Source organism: Carassius gibelio, chromosome B8, assembly GCF_023724105.1.
Source record: "Carassius gibelio isolate Cgi1373 ecotype wild population from Czech Republic chromosome B8, carGib1.2-hapl.c, whole genome shotgun sequence".
NCBI lineage: Eukaryota > Metazoa > Chordata > Actinopteri > Cypriniformes > Cyprinidae > Carassius > Carassius gibelio.
The window spans coordinates 187,559-200,338 of record NC_068403.1 but is presented as its reverse complement, the minus strand read 5'-3'; the positions used below and the strand labels follow the sequence as shown (position 1 = coordinate 200,338).

The window sequence follows — 12,780 nt, the reverse complement described above, 5'->3', positions numbered from 1 at the left end:
AAGTATTGCTCGTTAACTTTGAATGCAATAAAATATATAGAAATTGATGTTTTAGCAAATTCTCAAATAAATAGTTAAATAAATTCAAACTGTCCCTCTGATGCTCTATGATTGACTCTGATGATTTCCTGTCACGTTCATGACAATCGACTCAGTTGTTCTTTAAAATGATTGCAGTCGACAGCAGTTCTTTACCAATTTAAAGTATTAGTTTTTAGGCTTTTTTGTAAAAAGTGCAAAGTAAAATTTACTTTTAACAATTTAGAAAATGTATTTGAAGGGAGATTAAGTTGTGAGAAATTCTACAAACACTTTAGGTAAATTAAACAAAACAATAAAAATTTATTGACAGAGATAGATAGATAGATGAGGGAAACATGTAAATTAAAATGTTTGTGTAATTTCACAGAAATTCAGCAAATTTCACACACTTAATACATTTTTTTAAATTTAATTTATATTTAAAATATTTAATTTAAAATATTTTTATTAGATAAATTCAGCAAGCACTTAATTTAGGTAAAATTAAAAAAGAAACTAAGCAAATATCAAAACAAAGTATGATTTTTTAATACAGGCCTATAGAGAGAGAGGGAGAGGGAGAGGGAGAGGGAGAGAGAGATTTTGCTCTAAACAACGTATATTTACCTGCAAAGCCCAAATTCACTCATGGGACATCAGAATAGAGCAGATAAGGGACTAATATTCAGCCTGGCTGTATTGGAAACTGGCACATCCTATTGGTATATCAGGACACTTATACCAGCGTGATGGATTGTACAGTAAAGGTTATAGTGAGCCATCACAAAATTAAATGCAGTGGAGAATCTGCGAGTAGTAGCTCTTGGATATTCCCTCTGGGGCTTATTCATCTCTCTACTAGTTTTATGGGTACTGAACCACTCAATTATTGGAAGACTATAACAGTGAAAGACAAAAATAAATTCTTACAGGCTGCAATGAAAGCTTATTTATTTAAACAGATGCTTGCCACTAGATGGCACTGTCAGACAGTCATTATGTGAGCAGCAGCATTGGTTGCAGGCATGACATCTGTGTAATATTAGTCACAGAACCATAATCACAGACTGATTAGATGTGCCTTTTACTTATTATGTGAGATTCTGTAGCATGCTCCAACTACATATTGCAGCTTGTGAACCCATGAACACCTATTAGGTCTCTAAGTTTAATATTTAAATATTAATGTGTTGGTTATAAAGGAATATGAAAACATTAACAGCTCAGCTTGTCTAATAAGCCCCTTCTAAATCCATCGAACATTTTCAGTGTCAGAGAGCTGGATGACATGCTCTTGTTAAAATGATGAATAAAAAAAAGTCACTGTTTTACAGCCATGACTTCCTGTGTTGCAGTGCAGAGATAATTGGCTCATTAGCAGCAGACTGCGTTGTGGTGGGCTCTTCCTTCCTGAACTAACGGTTGTGGGGGGCTTTGGCTCATCATCCGTTCTGAATAATCAAACTGGATCTAAATGTCAGTAGTGTCGCTCTAATATGTATTCATAACTCGGGGGGATTTATTTATGAAAATATCTGGGTGGTGGTGTAAACCAGAGCTAAAATACACATTTAAACCTGGATTGACACACTGGCAAATCATTTCAAACTAGTACATGTTGTTTTTTCTATCTTGTCTCTTGGAAAGCCTTTTATTAATAATGCACTATAATAATGCATTCAGAAGTCTTAATGAAACATTGAGTGGCGTTTTACAGCATTTAGAATTTTGCAGATTGTTCTGAACACAGAGAATATGACAGGTATGAGCTTCCCAAATGTGTCTTTTTTTTCTTCTTCAGGACCCATTTTTACACATCGACTAAAGCTGATGTTATCATCTGCCTAATTTTGCTAGCTTCTAATTAGCGATGAATTACGCCCACCATAAAGTTTGACTGGCTTTTGACATGCATGTGTTTTCTCTTTCCTTTTAACCCTTATGCTGTGCTGAAAATCTTTTACTTAATTTAATGTTCCTTTTAAAACTTGCTTGTAAATCTCTCATTATGCTGTTTTTTTTATTTATTTATTGTCTGCTTGTTTTCTTTCAATTAACACAGGTTTTGTATCTCTTTGTCGTACCTCATTGATTTGAGCTTATGCACCTCAGTTTTTGAGTAAAATAAGCGTTATTTGTTGATAATTTTGGCAATGTTCACTCAAGAAGAGAAGCATATAAGCTTATTTTCTACCAAGTAAAAAAGAATCGTTGTGTGGATAATGCAATGTTCACTCAAAATGAGGTGTACAAGCTCAGATCAGTGAGACTTATGATCATTAATTTCCAAAAAGATATATCATTGAAAGAAAACAAGTTGATAAAAAAACTGAATCCAATAAAGGTGGTGGTGGTGGGGTGGGTCTAAAAAAAGTAAGAAAATAAACACAGTTTTGGGGAAGTTGTTATGTGTCAGCATAGTCAGTAAGTATTAGTCTGAAGCAAAAACTTTAATAGCATTTTTGGGTCAAAATGACTATAACACAACATGTTGATGGCTAAAAGCATTGAATTTCTTTTGCAATCATAACTATGTATAATTTTACAGTTGCATTTTACTTGCCACTATATTCAACACAATTTTTGTGTCACGTCCCATCAGTTGAGAACAACAGGACAATTTAATGGACTAAACCCAGAATGCAGTGTTTTCACCATTTATTATGTTTTCCTGCATAATACTGTATCAAATCTTTGTTTTTTCTTCTAACAACCCAATTTACCACACTTCCTCTCTAAAGAGAGTTTCGGAGAATGGAAGAAATGTGTCAGAATAGTTTGCCTCTCAACTCATGAATAATTTAAAGAGCATGAGATTTCATATTAGTGCAAATTTAGACATTTTCCGTCTTGCGTCGAAGAAGAAGGACATTGAAGATGACTGGCTGTTTGTCTACGGGGAAATGCAGTCATAAAGAAGGGTTAGAACAAACAAACAAAACAATCATTATTTTCACTTGTTAAAATCCCTCTTGTAATCAGATCAACAGTTCGTTCTGCATCTAGAAAATTACACCGCTTGACTGGCATTTCTGATCCTCTTTTCAGTTTGTGCGTATTTAGATGTGATGTGAGACAGAGTTAATTCAAAGAAAAAGCAAAGGGGATGCGGGGGAAAATTCATATTGGGTTATGTTGCAGTCACTTGAGAATGCCCTGCAAAATGGACTTCAAATGGTATTCGGTCAAGTGATATAATAAATCCAATAGAGTTTGATCCATCTGAACAATGTGTTTGAAGTGTTTTGAAAAGATATGCAAAATATACCCATCAGTTAGCTAGGCTACTACATTTGGCTAAACACCTACAAGACCGTTGACTACATAACAGTTAAGAAGATACATAATTGTTTTCCCCTTTTTCATACTACAACCTCACAATAGTCATTAATCACTAAAAATACATTTCGTATCCGCCTTAGTTTTCACATAAGTAAGTGCAAAGCTTTCTCATCTAGTTATTATGCTGTACAAAACACCCTGTTATGCTCCACACTGGTATTTGTTATGCATTATAGCATTCATTATAACAAGTTTGTAGCGAAACAATTTTGCACTTAGTTCTTTACTTTTAGTTGCGATTTAACAGGAAATAGCTTACCTCCCCATTGAAAATTACTAATACATATGGATAAACACACAGCCTATTATCTATAATTTACAGTAAAATTTGAGCATCTCAGGCCACATACAGCAGTGCTTCCCTGAAAGAATCAGTGTTGTTGAACGAATCATTTGATCCAATGACTAACTCCATTTACTTGTTATGTTCTTGAATGAGTTAGTTTTTGGAAGAAATCGGTTTAATTAATTATCAATTTATTTTTCTCGTAAAGGTAATTCACTTGCTTTGTTCCTGAATTAAAGCTGCGGTAGGGAACTTTTGACTCTCTAGCGGTTAATAAACAGAACTGCTTGTGTCTTGTGGAAGAACATTGTAGCCGGATCTACTTCTCTCTGTTTATGTCTATGAAGAATCACAAAGGTACTGGGTTACTCCGCCGCAGTATCCCCGAAGCAATCTAAAATAGTCTGAATATAAACACTTATTATAGGTGCACCCTAGTGATTCAGGACAGGCTAAAAACACGGTTTGGAAAATGGATTCATGGTGTACTCGCTTATTATATACATTTTTCTACATTTTGAACACAAACAAAGTTACAGACCGCAGCTCTGATTGGTTGATTTCTTACCGGGAGCGGTCAGTAACTGCAAATGGCAATAGGACCACTGGGAGGAGCCAGAGGAGCTTGGTTTTTTCACAGATTATCTGTCTCATATTCTACTGTCAGGACATAATGACAGGTTTAACAAATATGTAAAAAATATATATTTACAAAAGTTACCTATTGCAGCTTTAATCAATGTTGAATGAACCAATGACAAACCGATGACTCGCATCATAGTCTTGATACGTTCCTGACTGAACTGGTTGTTGAACGATTCGGTTGAGTAACTTATTCAAAATATGACTAATTCATAAAAGCAGTCACTTGTCACGACCTATTGGTGAAACGACACAACCTGCAGAAGTCACTGATATTCTCTGCCACTAGTGCACAACCTAAATATCGTGTTCAAATCAGGTTTAAATTTTAGAGATCTAATTTTTAACATATTGGAAGCATTGAAGACTCCTCAAGGACACTGTGATTCAGAACACAGCTTTTTACATATCGACGTTCATCTTTATTTCATGAGCCCTGCTTGCCATGTGACCATCCAGGCAGTGATTAGAAACAAATTAAAGATGTGATTTCACAAGTTCCACCTGCTTTACTGAGGAATTAAATCACTGGCCTCAATCAATGATGCTATCTGGGACTGGCGTAAAGAGACTCTGGCATGATTAATGGTGATGACCTCCACGACCCAAACTCCTCTTCCCAAATCTCTTCCATTTAGATGTGACCTCAGGACAGGAAGTTTTGTAGGGAGCCCTCAGCATGCTAATGCTACCAGCAACCCACAGGAGGCTGAGCAACGGCGCGCCACGGCTCACTAACTGCGCTGCTCGGTGCTGTCGGAGCTCAGCATGTTCCTTTTAAGATGACAAGGCATCTCAGGAATGATGTTTCACACATTAGAACAAGTTACAGCATCTTTGTGATTCAGAGAATACGTGGAATGTTCTATGATCCAAATTGTTCCACTTTAGCACGTGTTTCTTGTTTAATTTGCCTCATTTATGAGCTGATTTGCTGGGCTTTGGCGGTGTGACCTGCATGGTAAAGGCTATGTAAAAGGCTATGCCATTTGCTTAGTTCAGATTTCTCCTGCCTCTAGCTCTTCATTTCCTCCCGTTTCACCTCCAGTTCCTTCTCTGCCACTGTTTAGTCAGAGGCAGTAAAAGGCTCCTTTTAGGGCTGAGGATAGAGATAATGAAAAGTCCCTGGTCTTGTGAATGTTTCATTTGTTTTAAAGGGATTGAAATTGGATGGCAGATGGGTAATAAGCTTTCTTTCTGTTCCCCCACAGACACATGCACACGTCCACACAATCATTCTTTCTTTCCCTCTTTGCAAACACACAGACACACACACATTTTTAATTATCTTCGACAGTGCCGGCGGCCCTGCACTGTGTGACCGGTCAATGTACATTCGGGCAACAGTAAGCGCTGTCATTACCATCCATTACATTAAGAGACGAGTCCTTTACCACACCGTTGCCAGGCTTCCTCTCTCTCTTCCTCCTTCTCATCTTCTCATTGTTATAGACTCTTAATGAGACACCATTGTGCTGCAGAGGCTGCTATGCTGGTCATTTATGTATCTCAATTATTTATGCATGGGTTTATTTGCTCATTAATTTGGATTCATTGGGAAATTAAACACATGAGACATTTTGGGTCCTCCGTTATTCCACAACAGCACTTACCCCTCATTGTCATGTTTCTCTGACAGAGAATATGCAACGCTCCACAAAACAAAGGGAGCTATTATGAGCCAAAACTGATAAATACAGAGCGTTGAACTTAATCCAAGATCATATATCGAAATGATCTGTTTTGCTCAGCCAAGATCATGCAAAAGAGTCTAATACAATAAACTTGTATCAGGCTAAACAAAGAGGTCAGAATCGAAAGCTATCACTAGGATCACCCAAAGGAGAAATAATGCTTTTGTTTTCCTCATTTGCAAGTTGCCAATAAGTTACTCAGGCCAGTAGTTTGGACAACGTCAGGCTCGTCCAGATGCTCAAAGTCATGATGGAAGAGTCAAAGCTTTCTAAATCACTGAATCAATTGAACCAAATGTTTTGCAATTTGATTCACTGTTTCAAAGCTCTCAAAACCAGGCACTCTGGCAATACCTGATGGTCAAAATAGTTAAAATGCAACATTAACTCAACCCAAACATTCATATACAGTATAGAGACTAGACAACTTTTTCCACACCAGATACTAATGTTTATATGTTTATTTATATATCTATCAAGGTTGAGATAATGAAAATGTAAGCTATGCACTCTACAAATCATTAAATACCAACATAAAGTATATGTATAATATCTGTTCTTGTATTAAATTGCTAATACTTGTGTGTTTGACCTGACATCAATTGAAACCATTATCATGAACAACACAGCGTGTAATGTTTTGTAGCACCAGAGTCGTGGTGTTGAAACCTTTCTGGGGAATTAACCAACACATTTATAGTTCTCTCTGGATATTACAGGAATGGTTCAGCTAAAAACAGTGACCCTAACCTTAGTAGTGAAGTAGTGATACCTGAGTCTTGAATGATTTGTTTTTGATATAATTCTCAAATGAGTCAAATCTTTTAAATGAATTGGCTGTTTCAGTTGGTTGGCTGATTCATATCTGAGTGATTCTTTCATGATCCATTTTTTGTATTTATACTCTAGCTTGCTCAAGAGTCTGGTCATGGAGTTGCAAAATTAAATTACTATAATAACTGCTCACATAAAACTTGAATAGACTGGGAAAGCAATATGGTTTACTGTTATGGTGCTTCTGGATTTGTTTTGAAGCTTGCAATTTCTACTGTACTTTAGTGGGAGAATTATATATGAAACTAAGTCATATGAGTTTGAAAAACATGAGGGTGAGTAAATAATAACAGAATTTCATCAGGCTGAGATGATTTGGTATTTAAATGTTTAAAGCATCATATTTCTCATTTAACCAGATAATTTAATAAATACAAAACAGAGACACACACTCTGACATTCTGGGGATATGAGAAGACCAAATGACACACACATGTCTGTCAAACTTCTGCATATATTTGCCTGTACATAAATAGAGGGCATATGTGCGTTGTTGTTTTTGTACAGGCATTCGGATGTCTATGTTTCTGATTGAGTGAATGTGGTCGCTGTGTGTCACTATATATTAAAGTCAGTAAAAAAATGTGTTACTCACGCCTGTCATCCCCCAGTCGGCTACGGGCCGTTAAGTGACAGTGATGCTGCATGCCTGACATTGAGGCCCAGGAGGCCAGCACCTGTGAGAGAGAGACAGGGACAGAGATGGAAAGAGACCCTTACTGTCTATCCCAGTCGTCAGGTCCTTGACTTCATGTCTCACATTTGACCTGGCAGTGGGTACATGTGACCTACAAGCAGGGTTGTAGCTATGTAGCTAAAATTAAGTTGATCACTGTATGATTGACTTTGCTGTACACTTGATATTTCTATTGGATCTTGAACATTTCTTGTTCCTATTGCATTTTGTTAATAATTTTAATGCACTGAAGTGGTAATTGCTGATTCACTGAAGAAGGCCTGTTGCCGAAACATCTGATTGTTTATTAAGAAGATACAGGGATTGCATATCCTTTATCCGTAAGTGATGTTACTTATTGACATACTGTACGGACCCAAAACGGGTTGAGCATAATGATTTTTATTTTAGGGTTTCTACAGAGATTATTAAATTCAATTTAAGACATTTTTACAACCAAGTAAGGAAAATTTAAGGAATAAACTATAAGGGAACACATACGCCAATATGTTATTTAAATATGAATGTCTGGGGACAAATACTTCCAACACATGCCTTTAAAACTGCTCCCAACCTTAAATAAATTACTTTACTGTACCCAGGGACGAATTGGGAGTAAAAAATGGCCCTGGATATTCTCCAAAATAGGCCCACCACAACTACAAAAAGTTGCTATTATCTCACAATATGGTTTAGCTTCAAATACAATTTAAGCAATAAACTATAAGGGAATACATACGTCAATATGTTATTTAAATATGAATGTCTAGGGACAAATACTTCCAACACATATTATGCCTTTAAAACTGCTCCCAACCTTAAATAAATAACTTTTCTGTACCCAGGGACGGATTGGGAGTAAAAAACAGCCCTGGATATTCTCCAAAATAGGCCCACCACAACTACAAACAGTTGCTATTATCTCACAATATTACAGCATTCCTGTGGAATTTATGGCAAATAACATCACAAAACCCATGGTGACCCTGCTGACAAAAACAATAAAAACCATTACAGAAATTCTAATGATTTCCACAAAAAAAAACCATTACAAACTTTACAAAGTTTCAAACGTCTGTGTGTCCGTCTCTGTGTGTGTGTCTCATGTTAATCAGACTATCACCTTACAGGTTTCTTCATTTACTCAATAGCTCTAAAGGTCTTTGGACACCGAGTCCGATATCATCGCATGCGTTTTTCAATTTTTTTCATAATCATCATCATTTCCTATCAGAATGTATGCTACGGATACAAAAAGGCAGAAAAATGAAAGTGATCTGAAATTTTTTATGATTTACGAAAGTTTTGGAGGCAGTGTGTAAACATGATTGACACAACGTGAGGTCGTATTTATTTTTCAATGTGCAAAAATTTCGGATGAAAATTTTGGTTTCTTGTAAGCAAAAGTAGATTACATTAGCACCCCCATTTGTCAGCCGTCAGCATCACTTAAAGGGATAGTTCACCCAAAAATCTAAATTATGTCATTAATAACTCACCTTCATGTCGTTCCAAACCCGTGAGACCTCCTTTTATCTTCGGAACACAGTTTAAGATATTTTAGATTTAGTCCGAGAGCTCTCAGTCCCTCCATTGAAACTGTGTGTATGGTATACTGTCCATGTCCAGAATGGTAAGAAAAACATCATCAAAGTAGTCCATGTGACATCAGAGGGTCAGTTTGAACCAGTTCACCAAATCGAACTGAATTCTTTTAAACGGTTCACGTCTCCAATACACATTAATCTACAAATGACTTAAGCTGTTAACTTTTTTAATGTGTCTGACACTCCCTCTGAGTTAAAACAAACCAATATCCTGGAGTAATTCATTTACTCAAACAGTACACTGACTGAACTGCTGTGAAGAGAGAACTGAAGATGAACACCAAGCCGAGCCAGATAACGAACAAAACATTGACTCGTTCACTTGGTGAACGGGTTCAAAAAGATCCGGTTAAATCAAATGATTCGTTCGCAAACCGGATATCACAAACTGCTTTGTTTTGAACTCTCTCACAACAGACACGGAAGAGAAGACAATGCTGAATAAAGTTGTAGTTTTTGCTAATTTTGCTATTTAATCTTGATTGTAGCCTACCTGGACAAGGTTAATGTTGAGCCGTGCTTTTGATTGTGCTCAAAATCAAATAGCTTTAACTGCCAGGGCAAAAACAAAACCTATTGGTTCTGTGATTCTTCTGAATAGCACTACTATTGATTAGTGCTACTTTCTTCTAAGCACTTTGTGCAACTTCCTGTCTGTCTGACTCACTCAGCTCTTATGTATTTATCACTCCATTGCTATAACTACTGGCACTGCAGATTTCATGAAGTAGCCTTTACAAAATATACATTCAACGATTGTAAACTGTGATTGTGACTGTTGTCCAGACTCCTTTTATATATTAATTTGTTTATTTGTGTTTATGGAAATCTTTGCAATTGACAGCATATGATCAAAAATGTAGAAGACACAAAGAAATATAATAATAAATTGTTCAGTTTGGACTTTCTTACTGCCTCCTTTTCTTATTAGAAGCATATGCAGTTTTTGTCACATGCTTAAAAAAAAAAAAAGAAGCATCTGGCAGAAACATAAACTCTAACTAGATATATAAGAAAAAGATTACTGGTGAATCAAGAGAAATATAGGAACTGTAAAACTGTGATGTGGGAGGGAAGGTTTTCCTAAATGAGAGAAACACTAATTATATGTGTTAAACAAATTAAGAAAAAATACTGTGCTTGCATTCCTCAGTTCACAGTTTTTCTGTTTGTCACATGTTTGAGGTGCAAATTAGCACTTACACCCTTGCTTAATGTCACACCTATAACAAGGTGCCTGAATTCTGCGTGTGTACAACAAACACACACACACAGACAAATGGAGAAAGAGAGATATACAATAATGTAGTTCTTACACATTACTCTTGAGTTACTGGCTTCCACTGCAGTATGTTTAATGTGACATACTACATTGTCAAGGCAGAAAAGGTAGACTCTTAAAAGCATTTCCTAACACTCTGAGAACTATGCAATCTGTCCTGAGAATTCAGAACCCAGTCTTAAGAAAACATCAAAGTGCTAGAAAAGGTGAAATGTATTAAACCTGTTTGGTGAAATAATCCATTACTCGCATAAAATAAATAAAGCGCAAATGCAATAATTGTATGCAATAATGCCGTGGATTTAACATTTAAAATGTAAACGGAATAAATGGCACTCAAAGTTTCAAAGTCACTTGCAAAAATGAAAATGCACTTTGAAAATGCCAAGTGATTAAACTGTGTTTTTCATTTGTTTACATGGTTATTTAAAATAAATATACATTTAACCATTACTTATAAATATCTTGTTTTTACAAAAACATTTGCATAGTGACATATTTTGCCGTATTAATAGCGGCCCTGTACCGAGCCCCTAAAGGGACATAATGGAGGAAATTTTATTTTTTACTGTTACAGCTTGTAAGTTAGTGTTCCATACAGCTCGTACGTTTATAATGGAGTGGTTCATAGAGTTTTATTTTAAACTTGGACTCAAATTCAAATTCAGTCAGCTTTGCTTATAGTGTAAGGCACGGTTTTGGGACATTCTAAAACGCTTAATATGGCTTAATGTACTATAACAGTGACACTGGAGGCCCAATTCGATATTAGGCCTAATAAATACTATTAATACTTATAACAATTGTAATATTAATGACCTTATTAATAGCAATACCATCAGTAAAGCAGATGGTCATAATGCAAAATTTCTGTAATGGACGAAGACAGTATAGGCTAAAACCAAAATATTGAACACAGTTTATTAATAAAATATAGCCTATTATGCACAGGAAAGCAAACAAGGTCATAAACAAGCCAAAACCTAATTTAAATAGAAATTTTAAAAGTATGGGCTCATGTACTACTCTCATTCAGGACAAATACAAATGTTTCCATTTTCACAATGTATTTGAAGCCAAACCATTATTTATTAAATTAACTGGGAATTGTACATTCCAATATCGACGGGGAAAAAATCATAATGAACAAAAATGTGCTGCAGTGGAATGGAAAAGTTGCTAGATTTAAATTGACTAGATTTAAATTGAATATGTAACATTTTATCTGTATTGGTGATTCTATGCTTTACTTTAATAATGAACAGGCCATTTGCAATGAATATGTGCACGAGGCGCCGGCGCAATCAAATCGCTGAAACATAAAATACTTTGGCCGTCACTTACAGTAGGGCATAATTCAAAGATTGAAGATTCAATCATATAAAAGATTATTTAAAATTGTATTAAGCGAGCACAGTTATGTTCTTATTTTGCTTTGAAACAAAGGAGAATGCAATTTACCCTGAATACCCAAAAGACTGCATGTGAGACATTGATTTTATATAACAGTTCAACAAAAAAGGCAAAAAAAAAAAAAAAACTAAAAGTATACATTTTTTTAAATGTAGCCTACATTTTAAACACAATATTGTCGATGTCATTTGCTATATTTTCCAAGGAAATAATAGTTCCAATGAAATCTGCAACAGAAATGTTGTGCGTCTCCAAGCAATGGCAGTTTCGTTAGTGAATAAATCTGCAGCTCTGAATGACTCGGAGAGTCAGTACTAATTAATAACCCTTTCATAAAACTACAACCATTTGCTTCCTAACTGAATAAATGAATGAATGAATGCTTCACCTTGCTCATTAGACATCAGGCGATTTGAGTTTCGAATCTACCAGTATAACTTCATTTTGGCATCATTTATTGCTTTATCATATTAATAATAGACTTAATAAAATGTCTAGAATATGGCATAAAATATGACATAAAATTAAAAAGGCTAGAAAAACTGCAATTGTAAATCAATTTAAGAGGGCAAATATTGCAAATAAAAGTTGGGGGGGGGGGTACTCAGAAGAATGTTAATTTAAATGCACTAGGGGTATGCCATTGTAAAAGGCTTGAGAACCATTGGCTTAATGGATTACTGTGTTGATTGCCTGTAGTATATTTTTTATAAAATATAAAATTTGGGCTTTTATATCACTGTCTTCTTATATTAAGCCACGTTAAGTGTGTTTCTATGGGGAAGAAAATGCTTATCATGCAATTCAGCTAATATGGGCTCATCTGGTTGCATGTACAGAATATATTTTTAATAAGTTCTATAGCATATTTGGTCTTTTTTTATTACCGTCTTCATTAAGCCAGATTTTCTTTATTGGAGGAAAATGCTTCTGTTCTTTTGGGCTTACCTGCTTTCAAGTACAATTTATTAATAAACTGTATA

At 35.4% G+C, this 12,780-nt stretch overlaps 2 protein-coding genes across 7 annotated transcripts in view; both read left to right on the top strand.

Moving 5' to 3' along the window:
- LOC127963305 (bile acid receptor-like) overlaps positions 1-12,780 on the top strand; it is a 244,412-nt gene that overhangs the window by 105,409 nt on the left and 126,223 nt on the right. The window lies entirely within an intron of this gene.
- Positions 1-12,780, top strand: part of LOC127963310 (lysosomal amino acid transporter 1 homolog) — a 278,938-nt gene that overhangs the window by 153,751 nt on the left and 112,407 nt on the right. The gene's annotated exons all lie outside the window — the stretch shown is intronic.